The sequence below is a fragment of the Macaca mulatta genome, chromosome 9, assembly GCF_049350105.2.
Source record: "Macaca mulatta isolate MMU2019108-1 chromosome 9, T2T-MMU8v2.0, whole genome shotgun sequence".
NCBI lineage: Eukaryota > Metazoa > Chordata > Mammalia > Primates > Cercopithecidae > Macaca > Macaca mulatta.
Genome location: NC_133414.1, coordinates 26,550,306 through 26,571,522, shown reverse-complemented (window position 1 = coordinate 26,571,522; position 21,217 = coordinate 26,550,306). Strand labels below are relative to the sequence as shown.

At 42.5% G+C, this 21,217-nt stretch overlaps 1 long non-coding RNA gene across 1 annotated transcript in view; it reads right to left on the bottom strand.

Annotated features, from left to right (window-relative positions):
* The window catches only part of LOC144331089 (uncharacterized), a 48,949-nt gene extending 28,544 nt beyond the window's left edge, over window positions 1-20,405 (bottom strand). Inside the window, exons 1-6 of the long non-coding RNA XR_013397971.1 lie at window positions 19,781-20,405; window positions 16,745-16,837; window positions 16,041-16,162; window positions 6,601-6,704; window positions 5,088-5,167; window positions 4,518-4,767 (exon numbers count right to left, since the gene is read on the bottom strand). This is a non-coding gene — a long non-coding RNA (uncharacterized LOC144331089). The remainder of the gene's footprint in view (window positions 1-4,517; window positions 4,768-5,087; window positions 5,168-6,600; window positions 6,705-16,040; window positions 16,163-16,744; window positions 16,838-19,780) is intronic.
* Between the last annotated feature and the right edge of the window lie 812 nt (window positions 20,406-21,217).

Sequence of the window (21,217 nt, the reverse complement as noted above, 5' to 3'; positions counted from 1 at the left end):
CCTCACCGAGATTGTTATGATGGGACCAGCTGAGCCTACAGGGTTCTTCAGCTCCTCGTTCTTCTCTATGATGCTTATTACCTATTTCATAGTCCCCTCAACATTAAAAGGAAGGAAATAGGAGGAAGCTGAGCAGTCATGGAACCTGGACACCTCCTTGCAGCCCCTTCTCAGCACAAATCTAAACACCTTTGCAGGAATGGGCTAGACCCTTCACTGGTTCAGTATCTCTCATCACTCCTTTCTTGGAAGGGAGCAAGTTCATATCTACCTGCCTATCAGCTGCCTGCTTCTCATCACGAAGATGTCAGGGAGGACACTTGATATGGATCAGACCACTGGTTTGGACATTAACCCAACTGAGTTCTACGCAAGGCCATTCTGCAGTGTCTACTGTGTGATCTTAGTCCTCATCCTTCTGAGTGTCAGTTCCTTCTCTGCAAAATTGGTTAATGTTGCCCTCTCATGTCTTAAGGTTCTAGGTTTCCTGAGCCAAGTGAAACTTCCCCAGTAGAAAAGTCTCAATCTTAGTTCAAAATTTAAGACATTCTGTCTTAGTCGGGTGCCCTCCAAGAAACAGACCCTGAGATGGAGATTTATGTGAGGAAGTTTGTGGGAAGCACTCTTCGAATCAACGCTCATGCAGAAGAGAAAGAAACAGGATTGGGAAAGGGAGGGGTTACGTTGCAGTGTAACCTTAATGAAGGCCTCAGTCATCATCACACAGACGGCAGGAGAGCTTGGATGACCGTTCAGAGTCCGACTTGAGGCAAGGAGCCTGTGTTTTATCCCATTCCCCACCATCAAGTCCCCAGACTCGGCTTCCTCCAGTGACAGGGACCTAACCCTGGGCAAAGAGTTTTTCTTCAACTATTGACAACTGCCTGGAAAGGATTCAGTGGCAAAATTTCAATAGCCAACACCCCCATAAATCAGGGCATATGAATGTCTCTATCCTGATGGGAGATTTGGGGATCTGGGTGTTGAAGCACAGCACCCACTGCGTGTCCTACCCCTAAATCCTCTGGATGGGGGACTGAGGCAACCAGAGCCACATCTCTTCCCTTTCCAGTTTCTGTCCCCATATCATGACCCAAGGTATCCCGTTTTTCGTCTGGGGACTTACTGAAGGAAAAACTATCCCTGGAGTCCTCCTCACTTAGCTTTCCTCTGATGGTGTGAGTGAGCATAAGTCAATTCTGCAAACAGTCCTCAGAGGAAAGCCAGGCTCCTTGGCATTACAGAGGATGTTACGTTGACCCCACTGAGCTAATGCACTCCCTTTTAAAGGGCATTTTAATTTATCTGCCAGAAAAAGGAATTTGATGCATTGAATGTTATCTTTGTGAACAGCTCTACCCTGAAATATCTTCATAACAGTTAGTAACACCTAGTGAGATATTATTAGCATTTCCTTAATTTATACTCGTGGGAGCTAAAGACCAGAAACCTTTTTCTGAAGGGGTCCTATGTTTGAAAAACTCTAGTGAGAAAGAAACATTCTTTACAAATGGAAATAACCTAGCTGGCGTAAACATTTATTTTCTTTTACCTACTGTTTTCCTCTGACTTAATTAATTATCTTAGAGTATGCTTTTCTTATATTTCTGTCCTTTGGTTTTGAGTAAAAGGTACATCTTAAAAATATCTAATCAATAAGGAAGATGCAACCCCATTATGCATCACTTCCTTTAATAGAATCTATTTTAAACTTGGACTTCCTGGAACTAAGATATCCAGTGGTTTATCAGAAACAATCAGACATTTCGAATATAGTACATTTATAGGTCCACAGCTACCTCTTTGGATGCAAATTTATACACAGCCATCCTAGGAACTCTCTTAAAGCTAGCCCACCTGAGATGACATCCTCATTGAAATAGAATCATCCTATTGTGGTTATTCAGGAAGAAGCAAATAGCACAGAACCTCAAAAATAATTGTTGCTAGAATCCATCAGGGGTTTAGGAGAACCCAACTTTCAAAATATAACTCCATGATAGAAGACATTTTCCTGGTTGAAAAAAAAATGCTCACTCTTATTAAAATCAATTGTAAAAAAATTTACTGAAAGTTCATTTTATGCCCAATAATGCTGGCATAAAAAAAAAAATTCTGAAATTTACAGTCTCACTGGGGAGAACAGACTAGCACATGAAATAATTAAAGCACAATTAAATCTGAAGTCCTGGAAGTTTAGTGGTAGTTCGGGGAGGGGAGGGCTCCACCACTGCAGGCTGATGTAGATATGAAAAGCTTTCACAAGGGGTTAGGAGCAAAGCCTTTGAAAGTCCCAGTTGAACTGCAGAAATATTTTCTGGGAGGGGCAGTGTTTTAAGTGCTCATTACTTTTTCATGTCTTATCTATAAATTATTGATTAGACTGCTGAACGCTGAGCTGTACTTGAAAGCAATAGTCAGGTGAGTGTGGAGAAGGAGGACTCGGGGAAGGTCTGAGAGCTGGTCGGCACCACTTGCGGGAGGGTAGGCCTGGGTAAGAGTCCCAGTGTCTGCAAGAGGATATTGACAGTCAAGGTGGATAAAGAGACATAAGGAAGAAAAGAGGCAACCAGGAGAGGAAGTTTCCCCAAAACAATTTGCTCTAAAATTCAGGACCACGCTTGCTGACCCACTGCATTAGTCTGTTTCGTGTTGCTAAAGTAATACCTGAAGCTGGATAATTTCTAAAGAAAAAAAGGTTTCTGTGGCTCACGGTTCTGATGGTTGGAAAGTTCAAGATTGGACATCTGCATCTGGTGAGGGTGGGCCTCAGGCTGCTTCCACTCATGGTGGAAGGTGGAGGGGAGCTGCAAATGGTGCAGAGATCAGATAGCAAGTGGGGAGGTTCCAGGATCTTCTAAACAGTCAGCTCCGGCAAGAAGTAATAGAGTGAGAACTCATTCGCCCCCACAGGAAGGTTATTAACCTATCCATGACCAGCTCCATCATCCAAACACCTCCCACCAGGTTCCACCTCCAACCCTGGGGACTGAATTTCAAGATGAGGTATGGAGGAGACAAACATTGAAACTATAGCACCCACCATTGAGTATTAAAAGAGGGGGAAGTATTTTGGCCCCTCTGGTCATTTCAAATAACCCCTGGTCCTGGGGCACAGTCACTGTCTGCAGGGGGTCTTGTATGGTCCCATCCCTTTTTGCTTATTCTCAGCCTTCAAAGAGAGGGGTAGGGAGAGATTTAAAGGATACAAAATTATAGCTAGATAGAAGGAATAAATGCCAGTACTTTATAGCGCTGCAGGATGACTACAGTTAACAATAATATATTACATAGTTTCTGGCCAGGCACAGTGGTTCACGACTGTCATCCCAGCACTTTGGGAGGCTGAGGCAGGCAGATCACCTGAGGTCAGGAGTTTGAGACCGGCCTGGCCAACATGGTGAAAGCCTGTCTCTACTAAAAGTATAAAAATTAGATGGGTGTGGTAGCGCATGCCTGTAATCCCAGCTACTGGCAAGGCTGAAGCAGGAGAATTGCTTGAACCCAGGAGATAGAGGTTGCAGTGAGCTGAGATTGCACCACTGCACTCCAGCCTGGGCAACAGAGGGAGACTCCATCTCAAAACAAAATAATAATAATAATAATAATTATTATTATTATATATTACATAGTTTCAAATAGCTAAAAAGAGTATATACAATGTTCACAATACAAAGAAATAATAAATGTTTCTGAAGATGGATATGTTAATTATCCTGATCACTGTACATTATCTGTAATTGAAACAACACTATGTACTCCATGAATATACAATTACTATTTGTCAATTGAAAAATAGGGCCAAGCGTGGTGGTTCACTCCTGTAATCTCAGCACTTTGGGAGGCCAAGGCAGGCAAATCATTTGAGGTCAGGAATTCAAGACGAGCCTGGCCAACATGATGAAACCTCATCTCTACTAAAAATACAAAAACTAGCCAGGTGTGGTGGTGCACACCTGTAATCCCAGCTATTCGGGAGGCTAAGGTGGGAGAATTGCTTGTACCCAGGAGGTGGAGGTTACAGTGAGCTGAGATTGTGCCACTGCACTCCAGCCTGGGCAACAGAGGGAGACTCCATCTCTAAATAAATAAATAATGCACTAGAGTACGTGTGGGAAAGGCCTGAGCCACAGCAGCAGCAAACTGACTCAAGACTTCAGAGGGGAATCCTGTAAGAGCACATAATAGGCAACTGATAATAATAATAACCATTAATCGGGCAGGAACTGTCTGCCTGGGCCTGCTGTATGCATTTCTATTCAGTACCTCATTTAATCTTCAAAATCCTCCACTGAGACTGGTACTGTCCCATTGTACAGATGAGAAAAGTGATGCTCCTGGAAGGTTAAAGAGCTTGCCTGAAGGGAAGTATTGGAATGAACCCCATAATTCATCCACTGAAGGACTACCTGAATGAATACATCAATTACAAATGTCCCATAGGAATAAAAACTACCAAAATTATCAAGGTTTGTTAAGTGCCTAGAGTACTGACAAAGAACTTTCTTACGTATTGCCTCTCTCTTACCACAATTCGGCAAGGAAGACACTTACTTCCTCCTTCTAATTCTCCTTCCCAGAAAAATGTGACTCTCCCATGATCTCTCAGCTCGTAAGAGCAGATTGAGGCTGGGCACACTGGCAGGGCCTATAGTCCTAGCTACTTGGGAAGGTGAGGTGAGAGGACCATTTGAGCCCAGGGGTTCGAGGCTGCAGTGAGCCTGCCGCGAGCTGCAACAGCCCAAGTGATATAGCAAGGTTTCCTCTCTGATAAAAACAAAAATGACTGAAACAAGATTCAAACCCAGATGTTCCAACACCAAAGCCCCCTCTGCTCCCACCAACCGCTCCAAGTCCAGGAATAGGAAGACAGTGTGAGGGCTGAAGGGAAAAGACGCCCTCACATGGATGAACACAGTATGACTTACAGGATTGGTGGACATTCCCATGATTACTCTTTTGATTTCACTGTATCCCATTATCTTGCATACAAAACCCTCCTTTTTCCAAAATGGAATTTTGTTTTGGTTGGGGGTAACTCTGGTGGACAGCAGGGAAGGTGAGCACAGTCAAAGACAGCATCCTACCCTAAAACTAGTCTTGAGCAAGAAGAAAGGCTTGATCACAGTGATCTCCAGGATTAAGAGAGGTGACGCCAGCAGAATGTCTGGGGTTTGGGAAACAGAAGAAAAGGGGCATAGGGAAACAAGAACAGACTTGAAAGGCGGCATTGGGGCTTGGCTGGTGAGAAACCTACCTGGTCCGTGCCACTGGGGATATTACCATGGCAGTGGGAATAAGGACCCAGCCCCCAGCAGCCACCCAACAAAGTCAACCCTCTCTTGGAAAGACAGTGTGGAAATCATTATGATAATGCAGTTCCTTGCCAGCTTTGCCGTTGGGAACACCAGGCAGATCCCTTGAGCCAGACTTTCTCAGAATGGAAGAACTAGAGGAGTTGCTGCCATGGCAACGCATTTCCCCTGCCCATTTATACCATCGGTGAGCTGGGGGAGATCCCTGGAGGAAGTGGATCCCCACCTCCTTCACCAAGGCAGGGAAATCGCCAAGGACACACAGATGGAGATGAGCCTTAGGGAATGTTCCCTCTAGCCTGAATGGCTGCTGGAGTTGCCATGGCAACCGGATTCCTTGCCCACCAAACCATGAAGGAGGGAGATCAGCTTCAGCTGCAGGAGCCCGTCTGTGCCAGCACAACTCCCGGGCCCCCAATCTGGCGAGCTCTAGCGAGGGTGCACCTTAGGTGAGAGGCATCCCTGGGAGTCCAGACGTTTCCTGTGGTGCCTGGAGGGACTGACTCTTAGCTCCTTCCATGGAAGGACATGCCAATGCCGTCCAGGAGAACAAAAGGCATGCCTAAGGAAGATGCATGGATGGTTGCTGTCAATCTCAACAGTGGTTTTGTCATTGGGAAGCCTTTGAATTGCATGTGTCATACTAAGCTTTATTTTTGTCTCTGTTTTTTGTTTGTCTGTTTTGTCTGTCTTTTTGAGACAGGGTCTCACTCTGGCACCCAGACTAGAGTGCAGTGCTGCGATCATAGATCACTGCAGCCTTGAACTCCTGGCCTCAAGCAATCCTCCTGCCTCAGCCTCCCAAGTAGCTGGGACTACAGGCACGCACCACAACCCCTAGCTAATTATTTGTTTGTTTATTTATTTTTTTATTTATACAGATGAGGTCTTGCTATGTTGCCCAGGTTGATCTCAAACTCCTGGGTTCAAGCCATCCTCCCGCCTTGGCCTCCCAAAGTGCTGGGATTACAGGCATGAGCCACCAAGCAGGCCCTGTCTCTGTTCTTGAGTTCTCTTGGGCAAATCCTTTAACTAATACTAATGTAGCTAATATTCAAATAGGTGGGTTTTGTCTCTTGAGGGCAAAAGAAGTAGAAAGGGGAGGTGGGAGTCTCTGTGGGAGAAAACTTCTAATAAGTTAATTTTTTAAAAAATTTTACATTCAGGAGGTACATGTGCAAGTTTGTCATATGGATATATTGCATAATGGTGAATTAGGGCTTCTCATGTACCCATCACCCAAATAGTAAACATTGTACCCAATAGGTCTCTTTTTAACACGTACCCTTTTCCTACTGATCCAGACCCTGTAAGAGGGAAAGGGGTCCTGATCCAGACCCCTTAAGAGGGTTCTTAGATCTCACATAAGAAGGAATTCAGGGCGAGTCGCTAGAGTAAAGTCAAAGCAAGTTTACTAAGAAAGTAGAGAAATGAAAGAATGGCTATGCCATAGACAGAGCAGCCCCAAGGGTTGCTGGTTGCCCATTTTTATGGTTATTTCTTAACGATGTGCTAAACAAAGGGCGGATTATTCATGCCTCCCCTTTTTAGACCATATAGGGTAACTTCCTGACATTGCCATGACATTCGTAAACTGTTATGGTGTATAGCAGTGAGGACGACCAGAGGTCACTCTTGTCATCATCTTGGTTTTGGTGAGTCTTGGCCAGCTTCTTTACTGCAAACTGTTTTATTAGCAAGGTCTTTATGACCTATATTTTGTGCCAACCTCCTATCTCATCCTGTGACTTAGAATGCCTTAACCATCTGGGAATGCAGCCCAGTAGGTCTCAGCCTCATTTTACCCAGCTCCTATTCAAGATAGAGTTGCACTGGTTCACACACCTCTTACATTTCCCCTCTCCCTTTTATAAAAGAACCCTTAATCCTAAGGGTTGTAGAGGGACAAAGATTCATCTTCTGTAACTTCTTCAGGCTGAATAGGGGTGATGATTCCTGCCTATTAGAGTCTCTTGTGTTAGGGGTAGAGGGGAGATCTATCAGAAAGCATCAGTGTGGTAAGGGCCATTCATAACTCTTAAGTTCTGACAAAAGGTGCTATCTGAAAAAATAGTAAGAGTTCAGTTTAAGACAATGTTGAGTAAGCTTATCCTGCATTCCTATACAGAGTAAAACAGCAATATATTCCACAACAGTAAAGCAAAATAAGTAAAATTATTCCAAGTAAACTAAATTAGAAGGCTTTCCATGAACTGGGCAACTGTTGGAACCAAGCTGAGATGCGGTTGCTAGCTGATTGCAATTTGCCCAGAATTAGAATATTGATTTAGATTTTTGTATTACGTATCCCTCTTGTTTTTTCTGAACAGCAGTCAGAGATCACTAGTTGGTTCACAGGAATAAGCAGGGTTAGCCTAAATTGTAGAAACAAACTTAAAAACAACTGATGAGAAAAATTTAATACAAGCGTACCATAGTTTCTGAAACGTAACTTCTCTCTCCAGTTTCCCATTTTTATTAATGACAAATCACGGTAAGACTGATTTGCTTTATTATACTTGGCCTAATTATGTGTATAAAGTGCAGCAAGAATAATTGTTTTTCACATAAGCTCTTTTTAAATTGGCTTTGATGGAACCCTATTGCATAGAAGGAATCTTAGATAAGACTTTTTTAGAGCCCAACCCTGCCATGGGTTTGTACCCTCAAATACCTATGAGTTGAGTAAATTCTTCTTTTCTTGGAATCCAAAGATAACTTGGGGTTCCTGGACCTGTTAGAAAGTGACATTCTTTACTTACCACAGGTCAGAAACCCTGTACAGGGACTCTTTAGGCAAGGTATGAGGCCAGCTCCTCAAACGGCTTTTATTGACTTTATGAGTCAAGTTTGATTCCTTAAAGGAAAGCATCCATTCCAGTCAAAGCCTTGGTAGAATAACCAATTTCTCCAATGTTGTCCTGTGGCAAAAGAAAACAGGTTCTTATTGCACTTATGAAAATAACTATATTGCCATAAATTAAGATCTTACAAATAGTTTCCAAATTCTAGAGAAATCAGGTAGAGAGAAACAAATATGCTCCAGATTTTGTTCAAAGGAGTACACTTTGCTCAATTGTTAAAAGCTGTAAATAACTAAAAAGAAAAGTTTTCTGGACTCTGGAAAGCAAAACAAAGGATCAGCAATGTTTTAAGCAAAAAGTGAAAAAGATTTTTTTAGACTGTTGTTGGTGCAGTCAATTCATTTAACTCCTGTTCTGCTTGATATGTATGAACACTCCAGTTCTCCATGTGTCCTGAAACTTTTTTCCTCTATTATAATGTCACAATCTCCAAAGTTATCAGAAACTTGCATTTAAGAACTTCTGTCAAAGTCCTGGCCGGGCATGGTGGCTTATGCCTATAATCACAGCACTTTGGGGGCCAAGGCAAGTGGATCACCTGAGGCCAGGAGTTCGAGACCAGCCTGGCCAACATGGTGAAACCCCATCTTTACTAAAAATACAAAAATTAGCCAGCCGTGGTGGCACATGCTTATTATCCCAGCTACTAGGAAGGCTGAGGCCGGAGAATCACTTGAACCTGGAAGGCAGATGTTGCAATGAGCCGAGATCACAACACTGCACTTCAGCCTCGGTAACAGAGTAAGACTCCATCTCAAAAAAAAAAAAAAGTCCTATAGCTGATTATAAACCATCTCCTAAAGAGGATTAAAACATGACAACAATTATCTGTGGATGACAAAACATCTTAAGACAGCCACAGTCAAAAACTCGATTGACAAAGAAATTTGGTTACCTCTATGGCATACAATGATTTTAACATAAAAATTATTAATAACATACACTAGGTCATACCAGATTTATAGGAGTTTCCCATAATTTTGGATCATGCACCAATAACACATTTATACAAATACAGCCAAAAAAAAACCAAACACTATTTCACATTTGATAATGCTCCCTGTATGACCTTTATACCAAATAAGCCAAATGTTACTGTTGCATTAGTGCATTATTGATGTCAAACCCAATTCTTAATAAAACCTTACAGACAAGTGTATTTAATCTTAATCAATTTGACCATAAGGTAAGATTCTCATAAACCTTTTATAACGCTTTATAATTTTTGTCAAAGACCAGATCATAAGCAGGTTTTTGCTTGAAAAAAACGTATGCATTTATTACAATGTTTAATTTACAGAAAAACTGAATACCCCTTTGACTTTAGCCAATATGTTTGCACACAGAATCTCTTCCACAACTGTTCAGACCTTCAGATTTTTCCCATCTCACTTAAAACCATCCTTTTACCCTCTAAAGTTAGGCAAGAAATCCACATTTCTATGCCTTCTTATAATCTTTTACCAAAAGTACATTCTACTTTCCTTACATGTCTAGTGTATCTAACTTTTTCTTCAGTGGTCACAATTACAGATATTACAATGTTAGCTCTGAGTGATGCTTATTTGTGATGAAAACCTTGGTAAGTTCAGGATTTTAATTATGTGCTAGGTGTGGAGCCTAGCCCAGGACACACCAGGCAAAAGTAAGTGCAGATAAGGGCTGACTTTTTCCAGCACAGCTAGAGGCATGACTAACTCCACATGTCCCCAGGCCTTACCTAGAATCTAATGCTCCAAAGGAGATACATTGAACAATTTTTAAAAGTCATAGAAGCAGTTTATGACCTTAAAGCATTTAGCAAATTTAATATCTGACCTGCATAACTTAGACCAAATGTTTTTATTTTACCAATAATCTTTAAAGCTGTTTTTATTTCCTAAAGATTGCTAAAGTCACATGAACTAAATAAAAGGCATTACACTTTTTACTTTTCTGACATTTGATTTAGGTTCTTCTTATTATTAAATCAATTAATCAAAGCTCTTTTATATTACACACACATAATACATATAAATACATAGACCGACAGAAGATAAAGGACCCATTCGTTCCCTAAGCCAGGAATTGGACCCAAAACTGGGGCCATCATTGCGAAAAGAGAAAGTATGGCCACATGGTTACGAGGTCAAGCTCCCAAGGAAATGAGTGACCACTTTTTTGGGCCTTCTTGAACAGCAGGCTTACATGTGTCCTAAGCCTGTGTTCTATCCTAAGGTACCCCTCTTATGACAGAACAGTACAGAAAGACATACAAAGCACCCCAAATTCACTACAGTTAAAGGCGAGCCTCACAAATCCTTTTTCCCATTAATCAAAACTTTACAGGAGATAAACAATCATTTTTACCATTCAACCAGTTTGCACAGACAGAGAAAGAGAGAGAGACAAAAGCATTGCCTTAAGCAGGGTGGGGAAGGCGAGGCACAGCAACCCTGAGAAATTCAGGCAGCCGCTTCTCGGTAGTGAAGGGATCTTTTCCAGCAGTCCCATCAGCTCTCAAGTTTCCCCTTTTAGGGAGGAGAAAGCTCCCCATGTCCCACGATCCTGTACATGCCTAATCCTGTCACCCACAGCTGTCAGCAAAGAGTGCAAGGCAGATTAATCCAAAGAGAATAACAGTTAATATCCCATAGTGCCAAACCTGTTCTTAACTGAGAGGGACTTTGTGAGAAGGACTTTACTGAGAGGGGCACTCACCCCCTAAATCTTAGAAGGGACTCTAACCACTCCTAAATTGGGCCTCTAACCCAAGGTTGGTCAAGTGTCCTTGCCTTTTATTAAGAGGGGCCTCTAAGCCACTGTCTTAGGAGAGACTCTAACTCCCTTGAGTTAGACCTCTAACCTATTCCCATCCTCTACCCGGGAACCCCACCACTTACCCAAAGTTGTCTAATCAGTGCTGCAGTCTATTTCCTTTGGATTGGGGGGTCTCCTCAGTATCAACTTTTTGGGGGGTTTACCAGAAAGATGTTACCAGACCCCACCACTTACTGGGGGTTTCCACACTATCGTCCCATCTGTGGTCACCAGAAAGATATTACAGGACCCCAAACTTACCCAAAGTTAACCTTTGGGTCAGGGGTTTCTGCATTATAGTCCCTTCTCTGGTCAACAGAAAGATGGTACAGGAAAGGGGTCCCAATTCAGACCCCAAGAGAGGGTTCTTGGGTCTCATGCAAGAAAGAATCCAGGGTGAGTCTGTAAAGTGAAAACAAGTTTAATAAGAGAGTAGATAAATAAAAGAATGGCTATTCCATAAGCAGAGCAGCTCCGAGGGCTGCTGGTTGCTCATTTTTATGGTTATTTCTTGATGATAAATGAGAGGTGGATTATTCGTGCCTCCCCTTTTTAGACCATATGGGGTAACTTTCTGACGTTGCCATGGCATTTGTAAACTGTCATGGCACTGGTGGGAGTGTAGCAGTGAGGACGACCAGAGGTCACTCTCGTCGCCATCTTGGTTTTGATGGGTTTTGGTCACCTTCTTTACTGCAACCTGTTTTATCAGCAAAGTCTTTATGACCTGTATTTTGTGTCGACCTCCTATCTCATCCTGTGACTAGAAAGCCTTAAGCATCTTAGAATGCAGCACAGTAGGTCTCAGCCTCATTTTACCCAGCCCCTATTCAAGATGGAGTTGCTCTGGTTCACACACCTCTGACACTTCCTTTCCCCGTTTTGGAATCCACAGTGTCTATTGTTTCCATCTCTATGTCCATGTGTGGCCATTGTTTAACTCCCACTTATAAATGAAAACGCACAGGATTTGATTTTCTGTTTCTGAGTTATTTCACCTAAGATAATGGCCTCCCGCTCCGCCCATGTTGCTGCAAAAGACATGATTTCATTCTTTTTGGTGGCTGAGTAGTATTCCATGGTGTATATGTATCAATCGTCATTTTCTTCATCCAATCATCCATTGAAGGATATTTAGGTTGATTTTATGACTTTGCTATTATGAACAATGCTGTGATAAACATGAGTGCAGGTGTCTTTTCTGTGTAATGATTTCTTTTCTGGGGAGGTAGATACCCGGGAGTGGGAGTGCTAGGCCAAATGGTAGTTCCATTTTTAGTTCTTTGAGGAACCTCCATGCTGTTTTCCATAGAAATTGCACTAATTTACATTCCCACCAACAGTGTATAAGTGCTTCCTTTTCTCCACATCTGTTGTTTTTTGACTGCTTAGTAATAGCCATTCTGACGGTATAAGGTGGTATCTCACTGAGACTTTAATCGGCACTTCACTGATGGTTAGTGATATTGAGCATTTTTTATGTATATCGGCTGCTTGCATGAGGTTCAAATTTTAATATCCAAATTATGTGTGTATGATTAATGTGATTAAAATTTAAAAGAAATGGAAAATAAATGGAAATAGAGCCATTCAAAGAGCCAAAAGGCATGACTTCAATAGTCCTAAGACTGTCGATATCAAGAAGCGTGTTACTCAATTAAAGCACGGAGACCTCAGGGTCTGCATTCCCGTGCACCACCATATTCTGCTTGTCAAATCCAGAGACTCACATGAGTGGAGGATGAATAAAACACACTGATTTATATTTGGTTGGTCTTTTTATTTCATTTCCTCTAACTGGGTCATTTTCATTTCCATTTGAGTTCAGAAAATCAGCATCCCTTGACACATGACGGGGGTGGGAGGTAAATTAAGGCCACATGGCTAAACTTGCATTAATAAGAAGAACGAACTGAATTTATTTTACCATCATTTTACCATCCGAGGACTACACAGAGGCATGGCACAGTGACCTCGGCGCAAGATGCTGGCTGCAGGTAACGTGTCACACTCCCATGTGACCACAATGACAGCGACCATATATCGGGTTCCTATTCTGTGTCACACACTGTGCTCCAGGCTTACGTAAATTCTTTCTTTTCATCCTCACAACAACACAGGGGAGGAGGTATTATTATTCCCAAAGCACAATTGATGGAACTGAGGCTAAGAGAGGTTAAGCAGTTTTTGCCTAAGGGCACTTGGAAAGTAAATATAAAATGCCCAGGCAATGCCCAAACCCAGTTCTGGTGCAAAGCAGGTGCCCTTGACTCCTATAGCCTAAGCTTTCTGGGTGGTTCTGTACATAGAAGCTGCCTACCTCGCCAGTGGCATCTGGATTTATTGGAATAGGATAATACAAATAAAATCGAGGGAATGATTAACAATTTCCTCCTCACATTTTTCATTTAAACTCAAATCCTCCAACAATACCACTGTTTGCTCTATCAACTTCAGGCTGTCTCTCCTATGCCTTTCCTTCCGCTGCTATGTGCTTTGCTTGTGTGGTCTGATTAGCTCTCAAATGCCACAATAATTCTACAATTTATATTTCATGTCAATGCATACAGAGTCCCTACTTCTAAATGTGCAAAGCTAGTTTTATTTCAGATGCTATAAGAAGAAGGAAGATGAATGAAAAAAAGAAAAAGAAACATACAAATCTCTTAACAACCTTACAAATCCACTGGAAAAATGAATATATTTCAAGTCAATAGTTGATCAGCATGTTATATCCAAGTATCTATGTAAAATTACTCAGTCTCACTAATTGTAAAATATGCAAGTTAAAATCAGACGCCATCTCTTCTTATCTATCTCATTCTATTTATTTGCAGAGGTATGTTTAAATGCATACAAACACACACACAAACAAATAGTGCTAATAAAGTTGCAGTGGGAGTGGGCCTCTCATCTATTGCTGATAGGATTTTAGTTTGCATCTGTCTTTCTCAAGGGCCACTGGGCAAGATGAATAGATAGATGGATAGATAGATAGATAGATAGATAGATAGATAGATAGATAGATAGATACACACCCACACGCACACGCACACACACACACGCACACGTATATATGTGCTCCAGAAGTGTTTCTACCACTTGGCCCAGTGATTCACTTTGTAGATATCTACCCTAAGGAATGAAACTGAGAATACAAGATTTACCTAAACGCTATTTATCATTGCTTTATAGTAGTAAAAACTATAAAAACAACTGAGATGTTGGCAAGAGGGAGACCAGTTAAATAAATCCTGGTACAGTCATATGAGGTGGACTATTGTGAAGCTATTGAAATTATGTTTTTGAGAAATATTTAAAGACCTCAAGAAATGGCCACCTTATACAGTTAAGTGAAAACAGGATACAAAACTTATGTAGAATATGATTCCAATCTTGTAATAGAAATTAGATAGATAAATAGATAGATAGATAGATAGATAGATGATAGATAGATGTGTCATTATACTAAAACTTTATCAAATACATTTTTCTTTTTAGAAAACGTGGACAGAAAGGACACTGAAATTTAATAGCACTTGTATTTTGTGGGCTATTAATTATATTCTTCATATTTTTCTGTACTTTTTAAATGGTCAGAATGACTACTTCTAGAGCCAGAAAAAAATAATGATGCTACTTTTAAAAAAAAACAATCCAGGCATAGTGGTACATGCCTGTAGTCCCAGCTACTCAGGAGGCTGAAGCAGGAGGATCCCTTGAACTCAGCAGTTTGAGGCTATAGTGAGCTATCATCACACCACTCCACTGTAGCCTGGATGACAGAGCAAGACCTCTTTTCTTCTTCTTCTTCTTAAAGACTAGTTTGATAGTAGGGACTCCATTTTAACAACAACAGTAACAAAAAAGCAAAATAGTAAATGAGCCTGGCCACAACCATTTATTGCCAGCATTTCCTGCCTCTCCTCATTCCCATAAAAGGGGCTAACTAGGGCATGGAAGAACAATCCAAACTGGGATTGCCACCATTAATCCTGTGAAATACAATGACTTTTCTACGTGGGCTTGGTGACATAGATTTTTGCCGTTAGTGTCTGTAAAAGGAAGACCATTGGTAACTTGCATAGAAACATTAGGTTAGGCATTCTAAGTCACAGGATGAGATAGGAGGTCAGCACAAGACACAGGTCACTTACTACATTAAGATATAGTAACATTGTATACAGATATCAAACTATCACAGGTACCCCCAAAATATGTACAACTCATATATCAATTAAATGTGTATATATATAAATAATAATTGTTTCAAATACCTAGTAGAAGCTGTGTTGAATAAGGTCATGGCCTTTTCAGAGGAGAAGGAAAGCTGTGTCATACTCTGAGTACCTATTTCTAGCACTTTCCTTTGTATAAAGATAGCATGACTAGATTACAACAAAAGAATCTTAGGAAAAGTCACTACCAAGAGGGAGTCAGTCATGTGAAAGGGTCAGGGGAAGAAAGAGCAAGACAAGTGTGTGGGAGGGGCATCGCAGACACACTGCCCAACAGACAGAAAATAGACATCCGTATATCAACAGCGGTCCCCATGGTCACGGGGCGTCACTCATATCCATGACTTTGCTCTCTGAACTTGATTATCTCAAATACGTGAAAACATTATCAATCAGCCTTCCAGAAAAATACCAACTAATGAGGCACCTTTTCGTTTCTTTCATTTGTCTATGTTATAAGTTTCAAAGTAAACCTTCCTGAAATAGACAGCAAATTTATTAAAATATGTTTTAATGAGTGGCCCTCCCCATTTCCCCTTTCCCGTTACTCTCTATTTCTCTCAGGAGAAAAATAAGAAAATTTATTCAAATTCTTTTGCAATTGATTATGTGTTGATTAGTGGTCCTGGGTTTTGTTGTTGTTGTTTTTAACCTTTTTTAAAAAGCTGGGTTGGCACAGTGGCTCACGCCTCTTATCCCAGCACTTCGGGAGGCTGAGGCAGGCAGATCACTTTAGGTCAGGAGTTCCAGACCAGCCCGACCAACATGGTGAAACCCCATCTCTACTAAAAATACAACAATTAGCCAAGCATAGTGGTACACACCTGTACTCCCAGCTACTCAGGATGCTGAGGCAGGAGAATCGTTTGAACCTCGGAGGCAGAGGTTGCAGTGAGCTGAGACCACGCCACTGCACTCCAGCCTGGGTGACAGAGCCTGATTGCGTCTAAAAAACCAAAATATTAATTAAAGTATGCTCAATTCGTTTTGATAATCTCTTTATAGGCATAAAGAAATAGCCAAGGAGGTTCATCATTGCCATGAGATCAGCAATCTATTAGCTTCAAATGCAGTGTGGATTAAATGCTTCTATGCAGGCAATCCTCCCTCCGGGATTCCCACTGGCCAGATTCAATGTAGCCTGGTGTAGCATGTGTGGAGCACCACAAGCAAAGCCTGTGAGATACAGAGAGGGAATGAGCTGAAGAAGGTAGACTTGTATGCTAGGCCAGCCCAGGTCTGCTCCTGAAAAGGCAGGACTTAGTGGAAAATTCCTAGATCCTGTAATCCCAGAGCAGGGGAAAGGAGGTTGCTGGGCTGTGGTGCAGGTGCGCAACGAGAAAAGTTACATAAGTATGGCACAGAGAGAATTTCAGGACCCATGCCCCCAAACCCAGGCCCGGAAAATATGCCTTTGCTGAGTAACAGAACTCGTACCTTACGTGGTAGTGTATATTGTTTCTGGATGCTGACAGAACTTTTTAAGATGTAGATAAATTACCGAGGGCCCTTTTAAGGAGACTCTCACCCCAGGAAGACTGCTGATTATCACAGCTGCAGAAGGGGGACCCCAGGAAGCCCAGGTCTGTGTCTTTGGTAAGAAAAACATCACGCAGAGAGCCTGGAGGATTTTTATTAAGCAAAAGATTCACAGGTTACCAAAATAATATAAAAGCCAAGTTTCATTTAAAACACACAACTGTAGGAAACCTTCCATATAACCTCAAGATCCTCACCAATCTATTTATTGCAGAAAAGATGCTAAAAATATTCCAGGTCTATGGAAGAAGTCTGGAAAAAAATCCATAATTAAATTTTGGAATTTAGATGATGACAGGATGTAGAATAAAGAAAGACTCAGAGATCTTTAGGGTTGATCAGGTGTGGCCATATGGAGGAAGCGATTTGGGGAACTTTATTTCCAATGTGTTGGGAACATAATGGCAGAGGAAGATGAAAGATCTCAGGAATGTCTACAGTAAGGCATGGACTGGAATAACCACACATGCCAAGTGAGGCTGCTTAACCCTACCACCTCGAAAGGAGCAATTCTGGCTTACAGTCAGCCTTGGTAAAGATACCCTTGTCTGCTCTGGGTCAGATTAGGGGGTTCCAGAATGTTCTGCATACTCCCCAATTTTCTTTCTAAAGCAAAGTCTGCCCTACTCTAGGAATCTAGGGTCTCCCAGAGATCCTGTTACTCAGGAAAGATAATTGCATCCTGGAGACTCCTGGGATCCAAGCCTCTGGTCAACGGGCTTCAGTATCTAAATTCATATTTGGATGAGTTCAGTTAGTCAAAAAGCTGGGGATCAGAAGTTGAAGCCCAGGAGTTCGAGACTGCGGTGAGCTACAGTCATGCCACTACAATACAGCCTGGGCAACAGAACGAGAGACCTGTTTCTAAAAAAGAAAAGGAGGATGAAGAACAAAATGATTTGCAATGCTCATAAAATACACGGGGAAAGGAAGCATGTGGCAGAGAAAAGCACAGGAAATGGTAGATACAAGATGGGTCGGCTGGGCGCGGTGGCTCACGCCTGTAATCCCAGCACTTTGGGAGGCCGAGGCGGGTGGATCACGAGGTCAGGAGATCAAGACCATCCTGGCTAACACGGTGAAACCCCGTCCTTAATAAAAATACAAAAAAGTAGCCGAGCATGGTGGCAGGTGCCTGTAGTCCCAGCTACTTGGGAGGCTGAGGCAGGAGAATGGCATGAACCCAAGAGGCAGAGCTTGCAGTGAGCTGAGATCTTGCCCCTGCACTCCAGCCTTGGCAACAGAGCGAGACTCCATCTCAAAAAAAAAAAAAAAAAGACAGGTTGAGATAAGATAATACAGCTTAGTTTACTCTTTATACTGAAGGTAAGTAATTAGAAACAACAGGTAGATTTTTCTAGCCCTTTCTACTCATATAAAACCAAAAAAAAAAAAAAAAAGCAAAAAAAAAAAAACCATGTTGAGCGGTGGGAAACACAGGACAGGTTCTTTCCCATAGTTATCAGAGATAGCTGCCCCCTCATGTTAGATCTGAATCGAGAAAAAAAAAAAATGCTGCCCCTTTGCAGAGATGAGGAAGAAGGAGGGAGGGAGGGAGGGATGGAAGGAAGGAAGGATCAGTAGCCATGGGACATGACACTTGCCTGTCCCAGAAGGGCAGCTTTGCCATAGCCCATAATTCAAGGTGGCTGATACAGACTAAATAAGTCAACATGCAATGAGCACCTACTAAGCCCAAGATCTGGAGGCTGTGGGAAATACAAAGATGGGTAGGGTATGGCTCCTTGATCCCGGGTTTGCAATCATCTAGAGGGAACCAGGCCAGAATAAGAATAAGAAGGAAATCCAGGCTGGATATAGTAGCTCACGCCTGTATTCCCAGCACTTTGGGAGGCTGAGGTGGGCAGATCACCTGAGATCAGGAGTTTGAGACCAGCCTGGCCAACATGGCGAAACCTCATCTCTACTAAAAATACAAAAATTAACTGGGTATAGTGGTGGGCGCCTGTAATCCCAGCTACTTGGGAGACTGAGGCAGGAGAATCACCGGAACCCGGGAGGTGGAGGTTGCCGTGAGCCAAGATTGTGCCGCTGCACTCCAGCCTGAGTGACAAAGTGAGTCTCCACCTCAAAAAAACAAAAAGAAAACAAAGTAAATCCAGTCTTTAGGATCATAATAAACCAACCCTAAGGATGCCAAACCATGTATTCAGGAGAAGAACAGCAATCTGCTCAAATGTAAGCCAAAGGCAGTAGCTCTCAGCCCTGGCCAGCCTGCCACGTAGACATCGTTTGTGATTTTGGGGGTTGCCAACTAAGAACACCAAATCACAATCCCTTTTTGGCCCCTGGTAGCCCACAGTCCAGTGTTTCACATCTCTGAAGGCCTGGTAGCCCACAGTCCAGTGTTTCACATCTCTGAAGGTTCTCTGGTATCTCAAGCAAGGTGTGAGCTTAAAAGTAAGAACTCCCTAGATTCAAATCGTGACTACCCCATCTACCGTGTGACCTTGGGCAAGTTACATAACCTCTCTGTGCCTCAGTTACCTATTCTGTAAAGCAAATACCTTCTTTGCCACATTGTTGAGAAAATTAAGTGAGCCAATACTTGCAAAGCATTGAGAAGAGTGTCTGACATATAGTAAGCGCTGAATAAATGTTAGCTACTTTTATTTTAAAGGCCTTTGTTTAGGAAGTCCTTATTATTCCTTATCAGCCAATACCTTCACAGGAATGAGCAAGAAGATACATAGGTTTAAGAGGGTGGAGGTGGAGAGAAGTGGAGTGAGGAGTTAAAAGAGGAGCAGAAAACAAAAAGCTGTTTCTCAGTGCCGCTGGGTATCTGTCACCATGGTGATATGGGGCTGGGACTCGGGGAAGGCGCACAGTGAAAGCAGCTGCCTCGGCGCCTCTCAGCCCCACCCTGGATCTGGCTCATCTTGGCACTCGTACTCGTTTCTTCCTAGGGCCTTTCTTTGGGTTTACCTGGCATCCTCTTTGATGAGATAGGAAAGAACATGGACAAATGCATGAGAGAAATAAAGTTAGAAAACTAGTTACTCACCAAACATTCTGTAAAACTACAGTCAATGTGGAAGCCCGAGTGATGCCCACTTTCAAACACCGCTGCCCCCACCAGTGACTCAGTCTAGAACAAGTAGAGTCTCAATAGAGAACACCCTCCATCAGCTCCCACTCCCACCCCACACCCAGCTGAGAGAGCTGCCCAGGGCGGGTGAGAGTTAGGAGGGACTGTCGCGTCAGCCGCGGGGAGCGCGTCAACCTCATTTAACTCTGCAGAAGCATTTCCTCCTTGTTTGTACTTAGAACAAAGCAGGAATCCATTCTTTCACAGAGCACTGCTGCTGTCCTGAGCGGGCCGCTTTTCTGGTAGCCAACCGAAATGTCTAGGCGCCCCCTAGTGGTAAAGGTTTGTGCCGTGGCTGTGGAGAAGGCACCTAAGATCCTGAAAGGTGATGGGAAGGGTTTGGGAAGGCGCCTTCTTCCCTCCCCTGTGCAAATGGACGTGCCAAACATTTGCTGCACCAGAGGCCACCTTGACTCATTTCTCTGCCAGACACTATGGTGGGAGGTGAGATGCTTGCTGGGCAGAGACCAAATTTAATTTTCTGCTTGTTTCCATAAGTAAACTGTCTGTCCCTTGTCAGACCTTCTCCTTAAGCTCTTTCTGCCTCAGAGTGGTAGACACAACATCTGTGGATGCTTTTGATTTCTTGCTTCTTTGCCTAGGAACTAACTGGAACCTCTGTGAAGATGGAATACGGTTTTCTTTCCCTTTTTCTTGGTCCACCTGTCAGTAAGGGGACAGGAGGGAAACTCTCAGGGCTGGCTCATGTCTTTAAGGCAGCCCCTGAATAGTATTCCCTGTGGATTGGCTCACTGGTCTTTAACTTCCAGGCTAAGCTTGATCATAGATTTTAGACATATTCATACTTAATGGTAATTAACAAACACCGATCATTTGAAGGAATGTTGCTTGGTGACTAAGGGCATAGGCTCTGGTGCCCAGACTACCCAGAATCAACCCTCATCTTTATCACTTACAAGTTGTGTGACCTTGGGAAAACTCCTTAACTTCTCTGTGCCTCCGATTTCTAATCTGTAAACAGGGGTAATAAGAGTAATTACCTGATAGGGTTACCCAGAGGACTAAATGAGTTAAATGTGTAAAGCCCCTGGAGCAGAATCTGACACATTGTGAATGCTGTGTTAGTTATTAGGAAAGTTGTTGTTATATGTCATGGATATCAGTAACTCTTATGTTTAGTATTATTATGCATTATTATACATATCACTTCCTTTATCTCTTCCACAATCCTTTTGTTATCCCCATTTCACAGATGAGGAAACCAAGGCAGAAAGTTGTTAAGTATCTTTCCGAAAGACTGTGTCAAACGGGTCCAGCACTGAGAAGTTCATGCAGTCCATCATAGGAGTTCAGAGAGTCACAGGGTAAGCTCATGATCTAAATAAACATGCG